General features: G+C 39.1%; 1 protein-coding gene across 7 annotated transcripts in view; it reads left to right on the top strand.

The window, feature by feature from the left end:
* PLD1 (phospholipase D1) overlaps positions 1–19,689 on the top strand; it is a 183,659-nt gene that overhangs the window by 20,255 nt on the left and 143,715 nt on the right. For 2 of the 7 annotated variants that reach the window (XM_081072792.1, XM_081072796.1), the window contains exon 1: positions 14,930–15,153. The exons of 3 other annotated variants lie outside the window; for them this stretch is intronic. The gene's annotated coding sequence lies outside the window, so the exon portion shown is untranslated. Of the gene's footprint in view, positions 1–14,929; positions 15,154–19,689 lie in introns of those variants that run through there. 2 more of the 7 variants (XM_081072798.1, XM_081072794.1) reach the window with 2 other exon arrangements.

Consider the following 19,689-nt stretch of genomic DNA (forward strand, 5'->3'; position numbering starts at 1 on the left):
GTGTCCTCACACTGTTAAGGGGTTTGGGGGCTCTCTGGAGACTGTTATAAATCACTAAGCTCATGCATGAGGGCTCCACCCTCCTGACTTAAGCTCCTCCCAAAGACCCCACTTCCTAATATGAAACCTTTGTTTAGGTTAGGAATTCAACGTACGAATTTTGGGGAAACACATTCAGATCATAGCAAGACCCTTCTCAATGTGTCTGTTGCATGATGCTTCAACTTTGTTTCCAGCTTCTTCAGTATACATCCCACACATCCTCTCTGTCTCTCCTCCTCTTCCTCTCTCAGGCCCTGTTTTTCTTGCTCTCTCTGCGGGGATTCTCAGTGCCAGAGCATGGCCTGTGCTCTCCGGCCTTTGGGCTCTTTGCATAGGACGCCCTTTCTCCCTTGTCCACTTATAGAGAGAAACATCCTATACCTCTCTGGAGTCTTCTCTGACCACCCACTTGCCCTGCATGCTGAATCACTTCTGCCCCTCTCCACGTTTGCATGGCACTTCCATGCACAGCTCTGTTTGTACGAAGGATCTTTCTGGTGGGGGGCCATGTAGGCTGCCTCCTCCATGAGTCTGCTAGCTTTCTGAGGACAGTGTCTGTCTGACTCATTCTTGAATCCTTAGTGCTTAGCAGTGCAGAGCAGATAGTAGGTATTCGGTAGATATTGGAATAAAGGAATATAATTTCAATAAGCAGTCTCTTTAATGGATGCAAACCAACCCTTGTAATGACAGCAGGGCATTTAAGTACAAACAGATCATTGGACGTGGCAATAGAAGTGTATAAACAACTGTAATAAGGGCTCTTCTTTGTCTTCTTAAACTGTCATCGGCAGCAATGTGTTTTTATAAATGCAGAGAACCGCAGATCAGCCAATGGATCAAAGCCCTTTGCTCCCGGACTGAACTGAATTTCGTCATCATCTTGACAATACTTTCCTGCGTCAGTGTTCAGGAGACATAAAAAGGCTTTAGAACAATTAAAAACTGTGTAATAAAAGTTTATTTTGTTTTCTTTATTGCTGTATTGTATTTGTATGTTGGTTTTGGTTTTTATTTAGGAAGCTAATGAGACACAGATGGTTAGAAAACCAGAGGCAAGCCGTTTGATTTCCTAATGTACTAAGTGAACGAATCCAGGTGTATGAGTGATCCAGGAATCTGATGCATTAGGCAAACTCCATCCCTACCACGTCCCTGGTATTGGTAGCTTGTGAACTTGGCCTGGTTTTCTCGGCAGCTGATAAACTGATTATCCTGTTTCTCTGTCACCCATCTCAGCAGTGTACGAGTCCACATAGCCTCTTTTCAGTCCTTACAAAGAGAAAATGCAGGTGAACTCACAAACACAAAGGTTCATTTTGTTCTTGAGGCTGACAATCAAATATTAAACAAAAAAATTCTTTCATGTTTTAAAAACTCAGTCAATTCTCATGTTATCTGAATTTCATCAAATTATCAGGGAAAAAATATTCCCTTTTCCCAGCTGAGAATGCAGGCACAACATAGTTGCTGCTTCCCAGGAGGCTTTGCCCTTACCTTGCATCACCTGTCTTGTTTATACCTATCCCCCACATACATACTGCGTTTCCCTGAAAATAAGACCTAACTGGAAAATAAGCCCTAGCATGGTTTTTCAGGATGCTCATAAAATAAAATATGCCCTACTGTATTTCTTTGAAAACAAGACCAGGTCTTATATTAGTTTTTGCTCCAAGAGATGCAGTAGGGCTTATTTTATATTTTATGAGCATCCTGAAAAATCATGCTATGGCTTATTTCCTGGTTAGGTCTTATTTTCGGGGAAACACGGTACCACCCTATGAACATTTAAAAGGGGAGAATGTCCTTAATTTTATTTTCTGGGTATGTTGATATCCAAATGAGTTATAACATATGCAAAATAACTTTAGATGCCTTTGCTGGTGCATAAATCCGTAACATTTTCTCTTATGTTAATCCTACCGCTGTGAGGTTTTTCTTGGGTGCTGCTTTTTGTACAGCCATCTTTTGCAGTGTGAGAGAAGCATCAGCCACTTGGGGGCACCCAGGTATTTATTTAAAATATTGAAGGCGATGCCAAGGGAAAGTAATTTGATCTCAAGAAAGAAGGAGAAAATGGTCAGTGCAGACAGTCCGTTTCAGTATAACTAATCCGGAAAGCAGGTCTGTGCTGAACACAGATTACCATATCCCAAGGAAGGAAATTCACTAGTCATCTTAATTTACTGTATAGAATCAGGAACACCCCAGCCAGGTTCCTGTCTGTTAGTGGGCACTTTTGTACAGGCACACAGCCTTGGGGATCTCAGAGGGAGGCTAGTGGAGGAAATGCAGAATGAACAGTGACTGGCAGGAGAATTCAACTGTAAGCTTCTTCAGACTGTGTTTTCTCATTCCCCATTGTGTTCTGGGTGCCTGGCTCTCTGCGGGAGCTGTGCACTCAATAAATATTTGTTTAATGAATGGCTGGATGGATGAATTCAGTGAACGTACAAGGAACTAATAAAGAATGGGTGGACAGAGCCTAGAAGGTAAAGTGATGAAGACCTATTAATGAAGGGGGTTAATTATCATGACACATAACTACAAAGCATTGCGTGTACCATAAGATATATTTGCTTGGCTAGAATATTTGCATGAGAAACGAGAATTGATAGAGGAATTCCCATGTATCTAGTTGAAATTTTGTCAGGTTGAGATATTATCATACATATATATATACATATCTCATATAATAGACATGTTCTTTTGTGTTTTGAGTATGTAATCAAATAACGCAGAAGCTCAAACAATATTGATGCCCAAATTACAATTTTTATAGTGCAATCCATTGCAAATTTATGATTACATTGCTTTTTCAGGCATAAGAGATTCTGAAATGCCTTTTGAATTCTTAAAAAATATTCAGTTATGTTAAAGATATTGATAGTTTTTTTTTTTTTCCAAGTCCAGTTGTTGTCCTTTCAGTCTTGGTTGTGGAGGGCGCAGCTCAGTTCCAGGTCCAGTTGCGGCAACCTTGTGGTTGAGAGGATGCGCTCCAACCAATTGAGCCATCCGGGAGGCAGCTCAAGGTGCCATGGTCAATCTTAGTTGCAGGGGGCGGAGCCCACCATCCCTTGCGGTACTCGAGGAATTGAACTGGCAACCTTGTGGTTGAGAGCCCACTGGCCCATGTGGGAATCGAACCGGCAGCTTTCAGAGTTAGGAGCATGGAGCTCCAACCACCTGAGCCACCGGGCTGGCCCCATATTGTTAGTGTTTTTAATTTCTTATCCTGTTCTAATTCCTTGAGCACTGGGGACCCAAGTAACTGCTTAGGTAACTCAGTTGCTTTGTTAACCCCGACACTGGATAAACAGGACTCTGGGGTGGAAGATTTGTCTGACCAGCTGTTTCCCCAAGGGTTCAGAGTCACTACTCCTTGGTTCTAGCTTCCTGTGTCTTTTCTTCAGCTTTGTAGCTTCAGAAACTCACTTTCATTAATTCAGCCAGAGGTGAATGAATCTTACACATTTGCTAGAAATCAAACTCACTGGGGACTGTTGAAGACCAGGATACTCCTTTATTTGTTCTGAGAAATTATTATCTCCAAGTAGCCCAGGATCATTTATTGGTAGGTAAAATATTCTTTTTTTTATCCCTGTAGTACTTAAATGCCATTGAGACTGTGGTGTCTTAAAATGCCATTGAGACTGTGGTGTCTTAAAATGCCATTGAGACTGTGGTGTCTTTCTGAAATACCCAGTGCACTCTCTTTCTAAAATTCTGCACTCCTGAAAGGGTGCTAGCATCTTGTTTTTGAGAGAGAGGTGACTTAATGCTTAAATGTTTTTAAAATAAATTATCTTGAAATAATTACTTTGAATCTAGTTTCTTGAGAGCCTCCTAATGTGGTATTTGTTTTGTTCCAAATAGCAGCAAGTTCTCTGTAGGAGCAGGAAATATACAAAAAAAGGAATGCGCTGAGACACAAGAGAGTAAATTTTTCTCTTGTAGCCAATTTGTTAAGATGAAAAAGCACACCAGCTTTTATGTCTTATACTTCCCATTCCATGAAAACAAAGAACACTTCTATAAAAGTTATTTTTAAGAACAGGAGGGTAAATAGCCTTCGAGTCTTGGAAAGGCCAAAATGGTACACAAATTGCCCAAACAAAGAATTATAGAGGCCAGAAGTGCTGAAAATGTCGGCATGTTACTTAGGAGGATGGATTTAGGAGTCAGACGTCTGGATTCAAATCTCAGCTTCAACAACCACCAACTGTTCTGCTCCCTTCTAACATCCCCAGATCAACAATTTTACCTCTAATTCTTTGACTCTTTTCCCTTTTTGCTTCTCATCAGTGCCATGTGTATTCTAATTCCCCTTCTCTACTGACCCTATAATTTATGGTCCACTCTCCTCCCTCAATATTACTCTCCTGCAAAACCCAAGGCTGGTTAAAAATCAGGGTTATACAGGCATAACTCTGCTCTTTCCTCCAAACAGTTGAGTATACCTGGGGGACACACACACACACACACACACATACATGCACACCCCTGATGACATTAAATTGGTCACTTCCCCCTCCATTGACACTCAGCACTCTCTGGCAGCCCTACCTCATTCCCTAGTAAATTCATTCTCTCACTCTCCCAGGTGACTATTTCGTACTTCTGCCTTTTTGCTCAAACTTCCAACATCCTTTTCTGTCTTTCTCTCAGCGAATGATCGTGTTGCCTATTTTCCTAGGAAACTTAAAGCAGTCAGAAGAGAAGCACCTCATCTCCCCACCACCAAATCCTCCTGCATTCACCCATAATTCCGTCTCCCGAACCTCCTCTTTTTGCTGTGGATGAACTGTGTGTGTTCCTGGCTGAGGGCTGCACCCCTAACCCACCAGATCCTCTGTTCTTGCCTGTTCAGAACTCTGCACCCACAGTATGCTCCCACTAGCTTCGTCAAAGTTCCTCTGTTTACTGGATCGGTCTTATTATTCAAACATTTTATAGTATCTTACTTCTTTAAAAGTACCCTCCCCGCATCCTTTGTCTCCCACCAGCCTTGCCGTGCCTCTCTGTTCCTCTTTAAAGCAAAGCCCTTTGAATAAGTTGTCTGTTCTTGCTGTCTGCAATTCCTTACCTCATACTCTTTCCCCTGCCGAACATTTTATTATGAACATTCTCAAGCATACAGAAATGTGGAAAGAATTTTAGAGTGAACACCCATAGAACGACCACCTAGACCCTACAATTAATGTTTTGTTTTATTTGCTTTCACACATACTTTGCCATCTATCTATTCCTCTATCCTTTCATCAACCCATCTTATGTTTTAATACATTTTTTTAAATTAAATTTATTGGGGTGACAATGGTTAGTAAAATTACATAGGTTGAAAGTGTGCATTTCTATAACAAATCATCTATAAATCCCATTGTGTGTTCACCACCCAGAATCAGTCCTCCTTCCATCACCATATATTTGATCCCCTTTACCCTTTTCTACCACCCGCCTCCCCCTTACCCTCTGGTAACCACTAAACTATTGTCTGTGTCTATGAGGTTTTTTTTCTTTTTTTGTTTTCTTGTTCCTTTGTTGCTTTCAGTTTTATATTCCACATATGGGTGAAGTCATATGGTTCTCGACTTTTTCTGTCTGTCTTATTTCGCTCAGCATGATAATCTCAAGATCCATCCATGTTGTCACAAATGGCAGTATTTCATCTTTTCTTATGGCAGAGTAGTATTCCATTGTGTATATATGCAGCAACTTCTTTAGTTTTGGATACATTTTAAACAAATCAGTACACTCTGTCCTAAATAGTTGTGTTTAGTTTAGTGTTAAGGTAAATTTTTGTTTATACTGAAGTACACAAATCTTAAATGAATCATTCAGAGTTTTGACAAATGCATACACCACCTCTGCAATCCAGACCCTTATCAAGGTGGGGAACATGGCCGTCACCACAGAAAGTTCCCTCATGTTCCTTTCCAATCAATCTCCAGCCCACCCTCCCATCTCCTGCCATAGGCAACCACTGTTTCGATATTGCCTACCATATATTATTAATGATTCTAGAAGATTATCAGAATTGAATCATGCAGTATGCACTGTTTGGTATAAGTTTTTTCACTTGCATGATTGCATGATGTCTTTGAGATTCATCCATATCATGTGTATTAGTAATTCATGCCTTTCTATTGTAATCATTCCATTGTTTGACTGTACAGCAGTTTGTTTATTCATTTTCCTATTGGTGGATACCTGGGCTGTTTCTCATTTTGGGCTATTATGAATAAACTTGCCATGAACAAACACAGAAGTCTTTTTGTGGATATATGTTTTCTTTTCTTTTGGCTAAATACTTAGGAGTGAAATGATTGGGTCATAGGGTAGATGTATGTCTAGTGTTTTAAGAAACTTCTACAAAATTTTCTAAAATGGGTGTTTTGTTTTACATTCTGACCAACAGTGTATGAGAGTTTTATTTGCTCTACATCCTTGCCAGCATTTGGTTTTTCAGTCTTTTTAATGCCTTTCCATTCCTGGGTATGTAGTGATACCTCATTGTGCTTTTTATTTAAATTTCTTTGATGAATATTAACATTAAGTACCTTTTCATGTGCTAAATGGTCATTAGTTTATCTTCTTCTGTGAAGTATCTGGCCAAATCTTTTATCTTTATTGAACTGTAGGCATTCATGACATATCCTAGATACCAGTCCTTTGTTGGATGTATGATTTATATATATTTTCTCCCAGGCTATGATCTATGATTTACTTATTCATTTTCTTAAGGGGGGGTCTTTTTTTTAAATTTCAGGTGTACAAAACAGTGCATTGGGTGTCTTTTTGATGAGCACAAATTTTTCCTTTTATGTTCATTGCTTTCTGTGTCATATTTAAAAACCTTATAGTTTCAGCTCTTACATTTAGGTCTATGATCCATCTTAAATTAACTTTCTGTGTATGGTGTGAGGTTGGGGATGAGATTTATTTATTTTTGCCATGTAGATATTTAGTTACTTAGCATCATTTGTTATAAAGACTTTTCTTTCTCTGTTAGATTTCTCTGTCAACTTGTGAAAATTCAAGTGACCATATAAGTATGGGTTTGTTTCTAAGCTCTCTATTCTGTTTCATTGATCTATTTGTTGATCAGACTGTCTTGATTACTATAGATTTACTACTCAAAGTCTTAAATTTAGGTAGTGTAAGTTCACCAACTTTGGTCTTTTTTTATGATTGCTTTCGGTATTCTAGGTTATTTGCATTTCTGTACGCATTTTAGAATTGACTTGTCAATTTCTACATAAAAGTGCAGTGAGGTTATTGTGATCTATTGAATCTACATATCAATTTGTGGATAACTGACATTTTAACAATATTCAATCTTTTCATCTATGAACATGGTATATCCACTTATTTAATTCTTTTATTTCTCTCAGTAACATCTTGCAGTCACATTCTCATTTGAATCCTGCTTACTTAGGTTTCTGTGTTCAAAATTCCCCTGAAACCACTCTTACCTGCTTGAAAGTCACCAGTGATCTCCGTATTGCTGCATACAATGGTCAGTTCAGTCTTCTTCTTTTCCATCTCTAAGCTGTCTTTGACATAACTGGTCATGCTATCCTGGAAGCATTTTGTTCATCTGGCTTCTCTAGCACCATGCCGTCCTGGTTTTCCTCTGATGTCACTGGTAGAACTTTTTCTGGCCTCCTTTGCTGGATTCTTCTCTTCTTCCTGACATTTAGATGTTAGAGAGCCCTGAGCCTCAATCTTCAGACTTCTGTTTTTTTATCCATTCTCAGTCAAATGGTGTAAATATGTTATTGAAAGCCAATGTTTAATGCCATCAGACTCCCAATTTATATCTCAGTACCGAATCCTAGACTGAAATATCCAAACCCCAGACTTATATACCAACTTTCTACTGACCCTCACTTGGGTATCTAAAACATATCTCAAACTTAAACCATCCAAAATGGAACTCTTGCTTTGCCCCCAAAACATACTGCTCCTCCCTATTCCCTACCACCCTCTGTATTCCACAGCTCAGTAATGGGACTTTTCTCCCTGTTGCTCACATGTCAGTTATAGAGTTTTCCTTGCCACTTGTCTCTCTCTTCACAATCTATCTTAGCTCTGTCCACTTCTCAGCCATCACTCCAGTCCAAGCCACCATCACCTCCCATCTGGACTACTGCAGTATCCTTCTAATAATCTGCTTTGTCTCAGTTCATCCTTTGGTTACACCACTGAAGTCATCTTTTTAAATGTCACAGAATTTCACTCTCCTGATTAAAACCTTGCAGGGCCTCTTTCCTACATTTAGAGAGAAAAAAACCTGTGCAGTCTTTTACAAAGCCGTACATGATCAGACCTCCCTGTTTGCTCTCTGACTTCATCCTCTTTTGTTGCACTTTCTTTCGTATTCTGACTACACTGCCCTCTTTGTTTTTCTTGAACTCGCCAAGCTTGGTTTGGCCTCAGGGCCTTTACAGTCTCTGTTTCCTCTGCCTGGAAACTTCCCCCCAGATAGTTACATGGTTCCTTCCCTTGCTTAAGTGTTATCCCCCAGTGAAGCCTTTTCTGACCACCCTGTCTAAGGAGTGTGTCCCCCACCCTGTCACTCTGCAGTCCTTTTGTCTCCTTAGCATTTAGCATTATCTGGTTTGATATTTATTTGTTTTATTTGTTGATAGTCTATCTCCCCTAATAGAATATAAGCTCCAGAATAGGGGCTCTCTGCTTTGAATCAGTAATGCTGTTAACAATGCCTGTTCATAGTAGGTGCTCAATAAACATATGTTGACTGAATGACTGTGGGTAAGTTAACCTTGCTGGCCTTATTTTCTTCATCTGCGAAACAGGGAAAATAATGGTATCTACCGCATAGGGCAGATGTGAATGTCAAATATGATATTGGATATAATAAGATATTGTGGTGCTAGTGTTGGTTGTTCTTATTATAATTACTATGAAATAATGTAAATGATTTAAATTTATTATAATCAATCAACAAACAGATATGAATGCTATGTAAAGTTGGATTTGCCTGGTATATGCATTTTTACAGTGTTCAATTTCAGAGGTATTTGATAACTGAGTTGGAGGAAATAGAGTATAAGTATATGAAAAGTGAATGCCATAGCATATTTAAATAACCAATCCAGATAACAATAGAAGGTCATCAGGCATAACTGGTTGTCTGATGCGTTTGCTGATGATATTGTCCTAGGTGTGAGGAATAAAAGCGATTTTTTAAAACCAGGGTGGTCTGAGAAGGCTTTGTGGAGGACGTGGGTCTGGGCTGCCCCTTGAAATGCTGGGGAAGATTTTAATCCTTTCCTGGCCATGAGGGGAAGGGCATTACAGGTAAGGCAGTGGCACACACCCAACAGGGACGAAGAGCTAGGGGGCTGAAAATGGATTGAATTAGTTTGGCTGGAGAGAGAGTTCTTTTGAGGAAGCAGACTGAGAGCTGTGCAAAGAAAACAGGGTAGAAATGAAACCAAGTGTCTTCAGGCTACAAGAACTGCCAGGTTGACAGGAAGCCTTTCCGTACTTAGATTGGGTAAGCAAGGAAGGAAGTGCTTCTGGGTGGTTAGGAAAGAAGGTAATGTGTCACAGGCTAGTTGCTGCAGGTTTAGTCCTTTCTCCCCCCTTAGGGGGAGAAGCGTTACCCTCTGGGGTATGTTCAGTGGGTGAATGTGCCAAGTTCATGTGTCCACGGAGAGGCCACAGCAGGAGGACCCCGTCTTCTGTCGAACTTAATTTTTTTACCCACAGGAATTCTTACTGTAGTTTTTAGGTGGCTGTGACTAGAGCCAAGTGACAATTTTCACTGTGGCTCTTTATTAAAGAATAGAGTAACTTGGAAATTCAAGACCAATCAATAAACATAATAATTTACATTTTAAAATGCATATTAAAAAATATTCAACTGTTTTTCAGAAGAGAATCTTCACTTCAGTCATCTAAAGCCACATTCTCATTATTTTGTAAAAGGAAAGCACGTATTGTGTGAGAAGGGGCCAAAGTAATCTGTGAACTGATCAGGTTTTATATATCTATATGTGTGTGTGTATATATATATATACATATATATATACACACACACATATAGATATATATACATATACATATATATGTATATATATAGATATATATACATATATATATAAAATAGGTCATTTAGCCAACCATGAAATGAAGTTTGCTTTAATTATATAATTTTATGTAAATTTGTAGTTACCTAAAAAGATGTCTGTGCTTGTACCTTCAGTTTTTTGTTGTTACCAAGTTGCGAAATGTTGTTACCTTTTGGAGGGTTAATAGATTTCAGAGCAACTTATAATAATTAAGAAAATGACCCTGTAAAAGTAAGAGAACAAGATAAAATAAAACGCAGATATGAGCCATGACAGATGTTGCAGAATAGGGAGTGGATGTGAAGACAATAAGCCATACTGTCATTAATGCAGCCCTGGCAACACAGGTCATAGATTAAATAATGCACGCCAATTGGTGGGCACAGAGAGGAGGGAACAGAGAGCTCCTTGTTTCAGCTTGTCTATCTAATTTCAAACTCATTGCTTAAGTAAGGTTTCTGTTTTGGTTATAGCCAAGGGAAAATTAAACAGTTGAAATATTGTAATTCTTATAATTCACCTTGGATGGCCAATTAGAACTCAAAGGGCTTTGAGCAAAGTATCCAAATAACTTGTTGCCTTGGCTGCACTTGGAAGCTTGACAAAAGGCAGAATCCACTCGTTAGGGTCTTCACTCACTGTGCCTTCCTTTCCTGATCAGGTGCTAGCTCGTGTGCTATAAGGGCTGGTGGCTCTTCATTGCACTCCTCTGTGCTCATGATTATGGCTCCATAGAGTGGGGTGGCAGATGCCATGATCCACCCCCTGGGACCGGTGTCTTCCTAGGTGGTGGTTTCTCTGAGGTCTCAGGCAGTGAGTGTCTGCCTTTTCCTACTCTGGGTCTTTCTGATGAGCTAATGAGCTGATCCATGTAAAAACTCTCTGTTGACACAAATAAAACATTTACTATTTTTATTATTTTAGGGTGTAGAGTTGGTAAAGGAAAGAACACAAGTCAGAAGTCCTGGGTTTGAATCGTGGGTCATCTCATCCTAGGTCCCTCCGTTTCTGAATGCATTTTGTAGAAGAATATCCTGTGGGTTTCTCTCCCCAACTCCTTAAATCAGATATTCTTTACGCTTTTGTGTGTGTGCCATTGGGCCCCTTTGGCATTCTAGTGAAGCTATTGAATTCCTTTTCGAAGTAATGTTTAATGCATAAATTTAAATGCATAAAATTAGAATGCATAGTACTACAAGGGAAACCAATTACACTGCTAGTTATCAAGATCCAAAAAATATAATATTGTAATATACATCCTTTTTCAATGCATTACATACCAAGAACTAGTGGCATGTCTAATAACTACTACAATTTTGAAGTAGTACTGAGTGGAAATGGTGCTCTGCGATAGTTGCAATAACTGTAATATGATGTGAAGACAGCTATTTGTGACAAGTCACAGGTATGGCTAATTTTACTGTGGATTGTTGTAATTTATAATTGAAGAAATGCTAAATTTCATTTAGAGGTTAGTAAAAATTAAAGTGACAAATTTCCCCACCCGTTTCCAGAATTCATTGTGAGGTCCCCAGGAACACCTTGCTTTGACACTTCGCCCTTTCCTCTGATGCTGTGTGCTCTCCTGGGATACAATCATTCGGCCCTCCTGCTGCACTCCAGCTGCAGTCACCCTTGGGGTGCACTGACTCCTAGGTGTGGATGTTCTGTGCTAGACCTGGATCTCCTGCCGCTCCCTGCGTATCCTCTCTGGATGGCCCACAGGACCTCACACGCAGCCTCCAAAGCCAGCTCCTTGGCTTGGCCCTCCCAGCTCCACTCTTCCCACCAGCCAACTCTTCCTTCTGTGTTCCCAGCTCTGGATGGCATTAACAACCCCTGAGTGGCTCAGGCCCCAAATCTTGCTTGAGCACAGGAGCTTGGACGCACTGCTGCTGCTAGGATTACGGTCCCTGCCTCCTTGATAAAGGGTGGGAAAGTGTAAACTTGTAAATTTTATTTTTTAAATTTTTATTGGGGAACAGTGTGTTTTTCCAGCTCCCATCAGCTTGGAGTCAAATTGTTGTTTTCAATCTGATTGTGGAGGGAACAGCTCACTGGCCCATGTGGGAACTGAACCAGCGACCTTGGTGTTATGAGCGCTGCGCTCTAACCAACTGAGCCAAGCGGTCGCCCTAAACTTGTAAATTTTAAAGCACTGGTTTGCCCTTCCCTTTACCTGGAATCTCTCCTAAAGTTCTACTCACCCTAGAAAGCCCAGTTCCTCCTTACTTATTTTTCCAACATGCACATCTTGTCACTTTCTAGTTTAAAATCTCCTGGTGACATTCTTTTGCCTCCATGATGTGACATCGGAGGACTGCAGCCTCCCTTCCAGTGTTGTTTTCTACAGGTCCCCTCGCCTCCCCAAGCTCCTTGTGGTCCCTCCAGTGGCCCGCTCCCCATTTCCCCTCGGCTTTGTCAGGCCCAGTGAATGTCCTCTACCTGGGGGTCCCTTACCTGCCATATCATTTCAGGTCTCAGTTCTGTGGATGCTTTGCTGGAAAGCCATTCCCAGCCTGCACCATCGTGAGGTCTGTCCACAGAGCAGTTCTTGTCCAACTGTCTCCCCTCCTTTGTACTTGACCAGAGTCTTGCAGGGTTTTACTCGTGGTATGCACTCAGGGGACAGAATTATTAAACTACGTGGTAAGAAGCACTGACTGCAGAGCTGAGCTTGCTTGGGTTCTAATCCCAGCTCCACCACTAGCTTTTTGATTTTGGCAAGGTACTTACCCTTTAGGTGCCTCAGTTTTTATCACCTGTAAAATTGGTACAATCACAGTGGTTTAAATGAGTTAATACTCGCAAAGCACTTTAGAACCAGGCCTATATTATAGTAAGAGCTTACTTAAATATTAGCTATTATTATTAGTTTTAGTTTCGGTAGTGTGGCTTGGGCTCATTTGAAAGATACTTTAATTTTTGCTGGTGTTTTATTAAAAGACTGTAGTGTAATTTGGAACCCAATATTTAGCTGTTCTTCATCTCCATTGAGGTTGATAGTGGGCATTGATTTTAGCAGAAATAATTTATATGTTTACAAATTATACTAAAGGAAATACTTTTTGATAGAAAGGTAGGAAAACTCCTGGGAATATAGCCATTTAACAGAAAGATGGAGACATTGTCCCACCAGTAGTTAGCAAGTTGGGTTGGGAATACTTCCATGTTTCTTCCCTGTTTCAGAGGTTTTGTTGACTTCACAGGATTTTTTTTTTTTTTTTTTTTTTTGCAGCTCTTTGAGTAAAGAAGGGATCAATATTTATCAGGATTTCTCTTTGACTGCAAATTATCACATATGTTTGCAAACCAGACCTGCACTAAAAAGAGATGGGTTTGAATGTAATTACTTCTTTTTGCATGAGTATTTTCATATCTTCTAGAAATATTACACTGTTGCGGGAAACAGCTTTTCATGACCTTTGCCACACATTGTATGTGACATTAATGTGCTCTTAATCGATCCTTTTCTTCCTTTTTGTTTTTCTTCCAACATCCATGTAATATTACCCCTGAGGTTTAACTGTACAGGCTTTTTTTTTGATTTGCCACCAGGTGGGGTACTGGCTCCTTTCAAAAGGCATGGGCCACGTGCATTGAGGCTGGTTTTCTCACAGAGGTGACTCATTCTAAAGTAATCCCTACCCACTCCCAGGAGTGGCTGAGGGAGGCAGGCGTGGTGAGTGTCAGATCTGAGGGAATCTCAGGGTTTTACCTGCCGAGTCTTGTTGAGCTAATATGCTAATGGCTTACGTTTCATAGGTTTTAAGTAACTTGAATTTTACCAGAAAAACATGTAAATCTATTTGGCAACAAGTGAATCAAATTTTTCTTGGAATATTGGGTTTGATCTTAAAGCTTACAATAAACAATTAAGTTAGGAAACCTTGACCATTATGTGAAATACATCTTATTTAAATGAAATAGAAATGTAGCTATTAGAATTAAAACTGTTCTTACAGTTGAAAACTAGGGGGAAATTGTGTATATTGTGAACACTTTATGTTAAAAAGAAGAGCATGGATTCTTATTATTTCATAAGCAATATACTGGAACATTATTGACTGTTTTAAGATATAAATGCCTTAGGAAATTACCAAATAAATTTTTCTAGAATGAAAAGTAAATGTAATCTTTTTACTTTGAAACCATAGTGAGTCATATTAAGTTCCATTTTAAACTATAAAAAAACTACAGCAAATCTTTTTTATCTTATAAATATGAACTAAATGGAGATGGTGAGATTGAATTATGAGTGATTTTCAGATTTACAGACACCAAATCAGAATCATAAATTACAGGTTCTTTGATACATTTTCCTCTTGAACTTAAATTAATTCTTAGATTTTAGTGATTAATGAGGTTTTAGGCTGTTTAAATGCTAGCCAAAATAAATAAGTCTGAATATACTCATAGTATGTGACATTGATTCTCAGAAACAATGACTTCATGTGTCCCTCTTAATGCAATGTGAACTTGCAGTGCTGTGTCTTCTACCGCCACACCCAACTTGGATTACAATATAAAACTCAATTCATGACCCTAACGGAGGAGGAGAGACTGTATTCTGCAGTGTCTGAAGGGAGAGTTCTCTTAATTTAAGTTTGTGTTTTCTTGGGCAGCAAGTACAAAACCCACGCCTGAAGCCTCAGTTCGTTCTGTCTGTGGGTTTTACTTCTCACAGGAGCCCAGTGTCTAGTTAACATATGGGGTGTGGTTTCAAGTTCATCACTAAAGCTTATAGGCTAAAGTGCTTTGTGGGCTTGGCTATGACTTAAGTTGCCTTTAGGGAGGTGGCCAAAAACAGAGCTTGGGAACGGACTGCTTTTTCCTGCGTATGTGGATTCCCAGGGTAGTCAAGCTTTTTTTTTTTTTCCTGTTTTATTTTTTTATTTATTTTTTTTATTTTTTCCCTCTCGACTATCAGCTGCTTTGGAGATTAGTTTCATAGTAAGGATTCTTTCTTTAAAGCAACATGAAGCGACTGTTTTCACAGGGGCACCAGGTTAGTACATAGTGTTTTGAACTTTCTGTTGCATGTGTTAGACTTTCTTTCTGTGCTCATGGGGCAGTGATATGACAGTCAGCGCAGCGTTTGTGTAGTGGCTGCGTTCTTTCAGAAAACAATGTGAGTTCGTTGATCCTACGGAGGTTTGAGGGTTATGATTCTCATTATAATATATCCATGGTTTGAGCCTCAGAAATGCAAGTGGAAGCCAAGAAGAAATGACATAAATGTGTTGGACTTGTAGTCTAGAGACTTGTACTTGTTTGTAAGCATTTTTGATTCCTTTTTCAGAATTACTTTCTTTATGTCCTCCCATTAAATCTTCTAGGCATAACTATGATTTTATACACAGTTGGTTTTACTTTATTTTTTTTTAACATCAGGCATCAATGTTTCGTGCCCTAAATAGCGTTGTTATCCCTCCCACACTTGTGGGTGCCTGCCTGATGCCTGGTTTTCCCTTGGGCCTACTCCTTATAGTTACAATGAACCAGAATATCACTTTAATTTCCTCTTTGAAAAGTTTGGCCTTTTTCTAGAATGCCCCCTGAAATACCTGCATAACAACTGATATGGGCAGACTTTATGGTGAATTAAGCTAGACTGAATTCCTTCCTTAATTGTCACTGTTTTTATTCTTAAGTGATTCCTCAGTGTCCGAGGTTACTCTAGGAGTGTATATGACTGTAAAAATGGAATGCGCCTTGTTAGACATGAAAGAATTGCTAATAGTGATAAAATGAAATTAAGTTAATAAAACTAAGTATCATGAGTATATCTCCCTTAATTGCATTAACTTAAAGATCTAGAGAGCAGTTTTACCTTTGTTAATTTGTCACCAAAGCAATCCAGCATGAAATCGTTCTATAAGAGGCATTTAATTTGATGATGTTTTACAGTTTACACCACTTCAAGAAATGTACTTGATTTTATATTATTTTACCTATACTTTAGTTCAAGGTAATGTACTAGTGTTTTAAAATATGCTACTCTGCTTCTGTTACTACCATTTTAGTCTCCTCTTTTTTTCCCCCCGCTGGGAAGTACAGTGTTTCAGAAAGGGTCTGTTCTCTCATGTTCTCCTCTGTTTAAAACAATGAAATTGAGGGAGGAGGGAGACAGAAATAGGTGCTTAAAAAAATTTTTGTTGGTTGCCCGATGGGAGTGGGGTTGGGGATGCATGAAAAAGGAGAAGGGATTAAGAAGCACAAATTGGTTGGTACACAGTAGTCATGGATGGATGTAGGGGGTAGCATAAGGAATATAGTCAATAATATTGTAATACCTGTATGGTGTCAGATGGGTACTAGATTTATCGGGGTGATAGATGGGAGAGGGCTTGTAGGGCAGGGTGAAAAAGGTGAAGGCATTAAGAGTACAAATGGTTAGTTACAAAATAGTCACGGGGATATTGAGTGAAGCAGAGGGAATATAGTCAATAATATGGTAACAACTATGTATAGTGCCAGGGGGGTACTAGTCAGGGGGATCACTTCTTAAATTATACAAATGTCTAACCACTATGCTGTACACCTGAAATTAATACAAAATAATATTGAACATCAACTGTACTTGAAAAATTAAGAAAGGGGGGAAAGGTGAAGGGGAATAAGAGGTTCAAATTTCCACGTGTAAAACAAATAAATCGTGGGGATGTAATGCACAGCATGGGGAATATAGTCAATAATATTGTGATAGCATAGTATGGTGTCAGATGGTTCTGGATTTATCATGGTGATCACTTCTTTAGGTATATAAATGTTGAATAACTCTGGGGTACACCTGAAACTAATATAATGTATGTTAGCTGTACTTTAATAAAAATCTTAAAACAAAAAATCTTTGAGGTAATTTGCTAAATTTTAAGGATTCCATTTCCCATTTCTCCTGAGGCTGACGTTGTAAAGTTTGGCTGCATGCCATTTCAGGGTTATAAAACTGCTGTACGGTGTACCCCCGAGACAATTGTATAGACACATTATTGCCCTTGCCTCTGCAGATATTTTCTTTGACAGCAAATTCACTAGGTCATCTTAGCTTTCCAAAAAAAAGCAAAGATTGCTATGACCTGCTTAATATATGCTATTACTGCATATATATGCTATCATTACATGCTATTAAAGTTTAAAAGGAGACTATTGTCAATTTGAGTGTAGCCACCCGCCCGATGATTGTAAAGAACAATGTGAAGACATTTTAATCATTGATTGTTTGTACTTATTTCGCACAGGTAAAAGTCTTCAAAAGCTCCCATAAAGCTCATTTATGTCTGGTAGATCTCAATTTCTGTGTTCCCAAGTCCTTCACGGCCTTTTCTTCTAGAGATGATAACAAAGCAAAATACCACTGATAGAAATAAACAATGAGGCTAAGGATAGACTACGAGAGGAAATTCCCTAAACACAAAATTTGAGGGGGTTTTCCCAAAGAATATTCATTAAAATAGTTTTCTTCAAACGTGAGGCCAAAAAGACTGAGGAGTGTTCAAAGTCTGTACTTTCTAGATAAAATAAGCTAATCTTACTGCTGATTCTAGGTCTGGAACACACATTGCAATTCTTGTTCTCATTGTGTTGGACTGGTTTAGTTTTGTTACATCTCTGCCTATTGGCAAAAATCAAAGACGGCATTTTCTCATTTTCTCTAATTTTAAGGGAAGCTTTGAATTGATTCATTTTTATCTAACATACTTTCTTGTTGATGTTCAAAGTACTCTAGATGTCTCATTAATCTCAGAAGGCTTATGAACCTGGTTGATGATCCAGAAGCTTGTGATCCTTATTTTCTTTTCAAATGAATCTTAGTTTCAAAGTTGGAGACAAATCCTTACGTATTTATAAATTATTTCAACTTGAACTGGCCCAAACCTGAAACACTGGGGAAGTTGAATGGCAGTAGAAGATAAGTACTCTGAAGAAACAAATGAATAAGGGAGGAATAACTGTGATATTAGAAATGGGTTTTCTGCTTGCTGAACCTTGATATATTTTCACTTATGTGTCAGTTCCACTCACACCCTAGATCACTCTCATTCCCGCCCATGGTCTTAATCTTCATTGTATATGTTTTGGGAGATGTTGGCTCTTGATCTGCAGTTTCTACCTTGTCGATTCATGGGGTGGCTGCAATGAACAGTGCCACCCCAGCCTTCTTTTTGCCTAACGTCTGGGTTTAGGCTCTTACCCCAGCTCACTGAAGGTGCCAGTGTGCATGGGTCTTACGCTTGGGTATCAGAAAGTGGGGACAGAAAGTGGGGGAGATTGTGATGCCATCTACCCTGAAAATTCACTATTTTAGTAATGACAGTAAATACTAACTTCCTAGTGGGGTTGCAAAGGCTGAGGACAGATTTTTACTCCAGGACTGATTTTGACCACAAACCTCTTCTGTTCCCCTTTCATTCTGAAGAACCCAATTTAAGTTTCGCCTTCTGGCATTTCTGGGGGTGATGGTCATAATAGTTATGACAGGAGTAGCAGAGGCAGTGGTAAGAGTAATAGTAATAACTAGCACTTAAAAAACATTTCCTAAGGGCAGTGCTGTTCTAAGCCTCTTATTTAATCCTCAACAACAACCCTAAGAGGTCAATTGCCTTTATTAACCCTATTTTATAATTGAGGAAACTGTCCCAGAAAGGTTAGTAATTTGTCCCAAGTCATTGTAGCTAATAAGCAGCAATACCAGTGTTGTGCTTCAGAGGCATTCCACACTGGCAAAAAAAAAAAAAAAAAAAATTGACACGAGAAGTTGATGTTTTTAGGAATATAATCTGATATTATTAATGAGAAACAGCCATTTAAATACTGACGTCTGTGCTGCTCTTTAGGCTCAAAGATGCTTCTGTTGACGCCTGTCAATCAGTAAGGAATTGTCCTTTGTGTCCTTTTTCTACTGGGTCGGGGGTGAGCTTGTGTTCTGCTTTCTCACCTGTCCTGTGGTAACTAATGACAAGACTCTGGTGAACAAAGGCAGGATATAGAGATTGGCTGTGGATAGTAAATGGACCAGTGGTGACCAGTCTACATAGCAAATAAGCCAGCCCACAGCATTGAAAACTGTCTTGAACTACATAAACTAATCTTGGAACTTTTGAGACTTTTTAAGGCTGACAGAATAAAACCACTAAGGCCAGAAACTTGGACTTTCTGATTGTTTAGCTTGAATTTGGCCTGCGTGAGGGCCCTCTTCATTCTTGCCCAGTATGATTTCCTGCTGATAATCAAAGTTCCGGTTATTTTGTCATTCCTGACGGCTTTCTGAGACTTAGTGGGATGCCAAGAATATGAACCATGTATTTCTTTTGAAAACGTAAATGTGCAATTGAAAATGTTGGGCAAAGGACTTATTCTAGATTTGTCTAAAACTTAAACAGGGACAAATAAGTTTGGAATCTTTAAAATATATAAAAATATAGCCCGTAGTTAAGGAGCTAAGTTAAAAAAAAAAAGGAAAGAAGTCAAACAATAAAAATTCTGAACTTTGAGTGGGGAAGCACTTTCTCTTCCTAAAACCAATAGAAGAAATCATATAAGG

The sequence above is a fragment of the Rhinolophus hipposideros genome (genome assembly GCF_964194185.1).
Source record: "Rhinolophus hipposideros genome assembly, chromosome: 2".
Classification (NCBI taxonomy): domain Eukaryota; kingdom Metazoa; phylum Chordata; class Mammalia; order Chiroptera; family Rhinolophidae; genus Rhinolophus; species Rhinolophus hipposideros.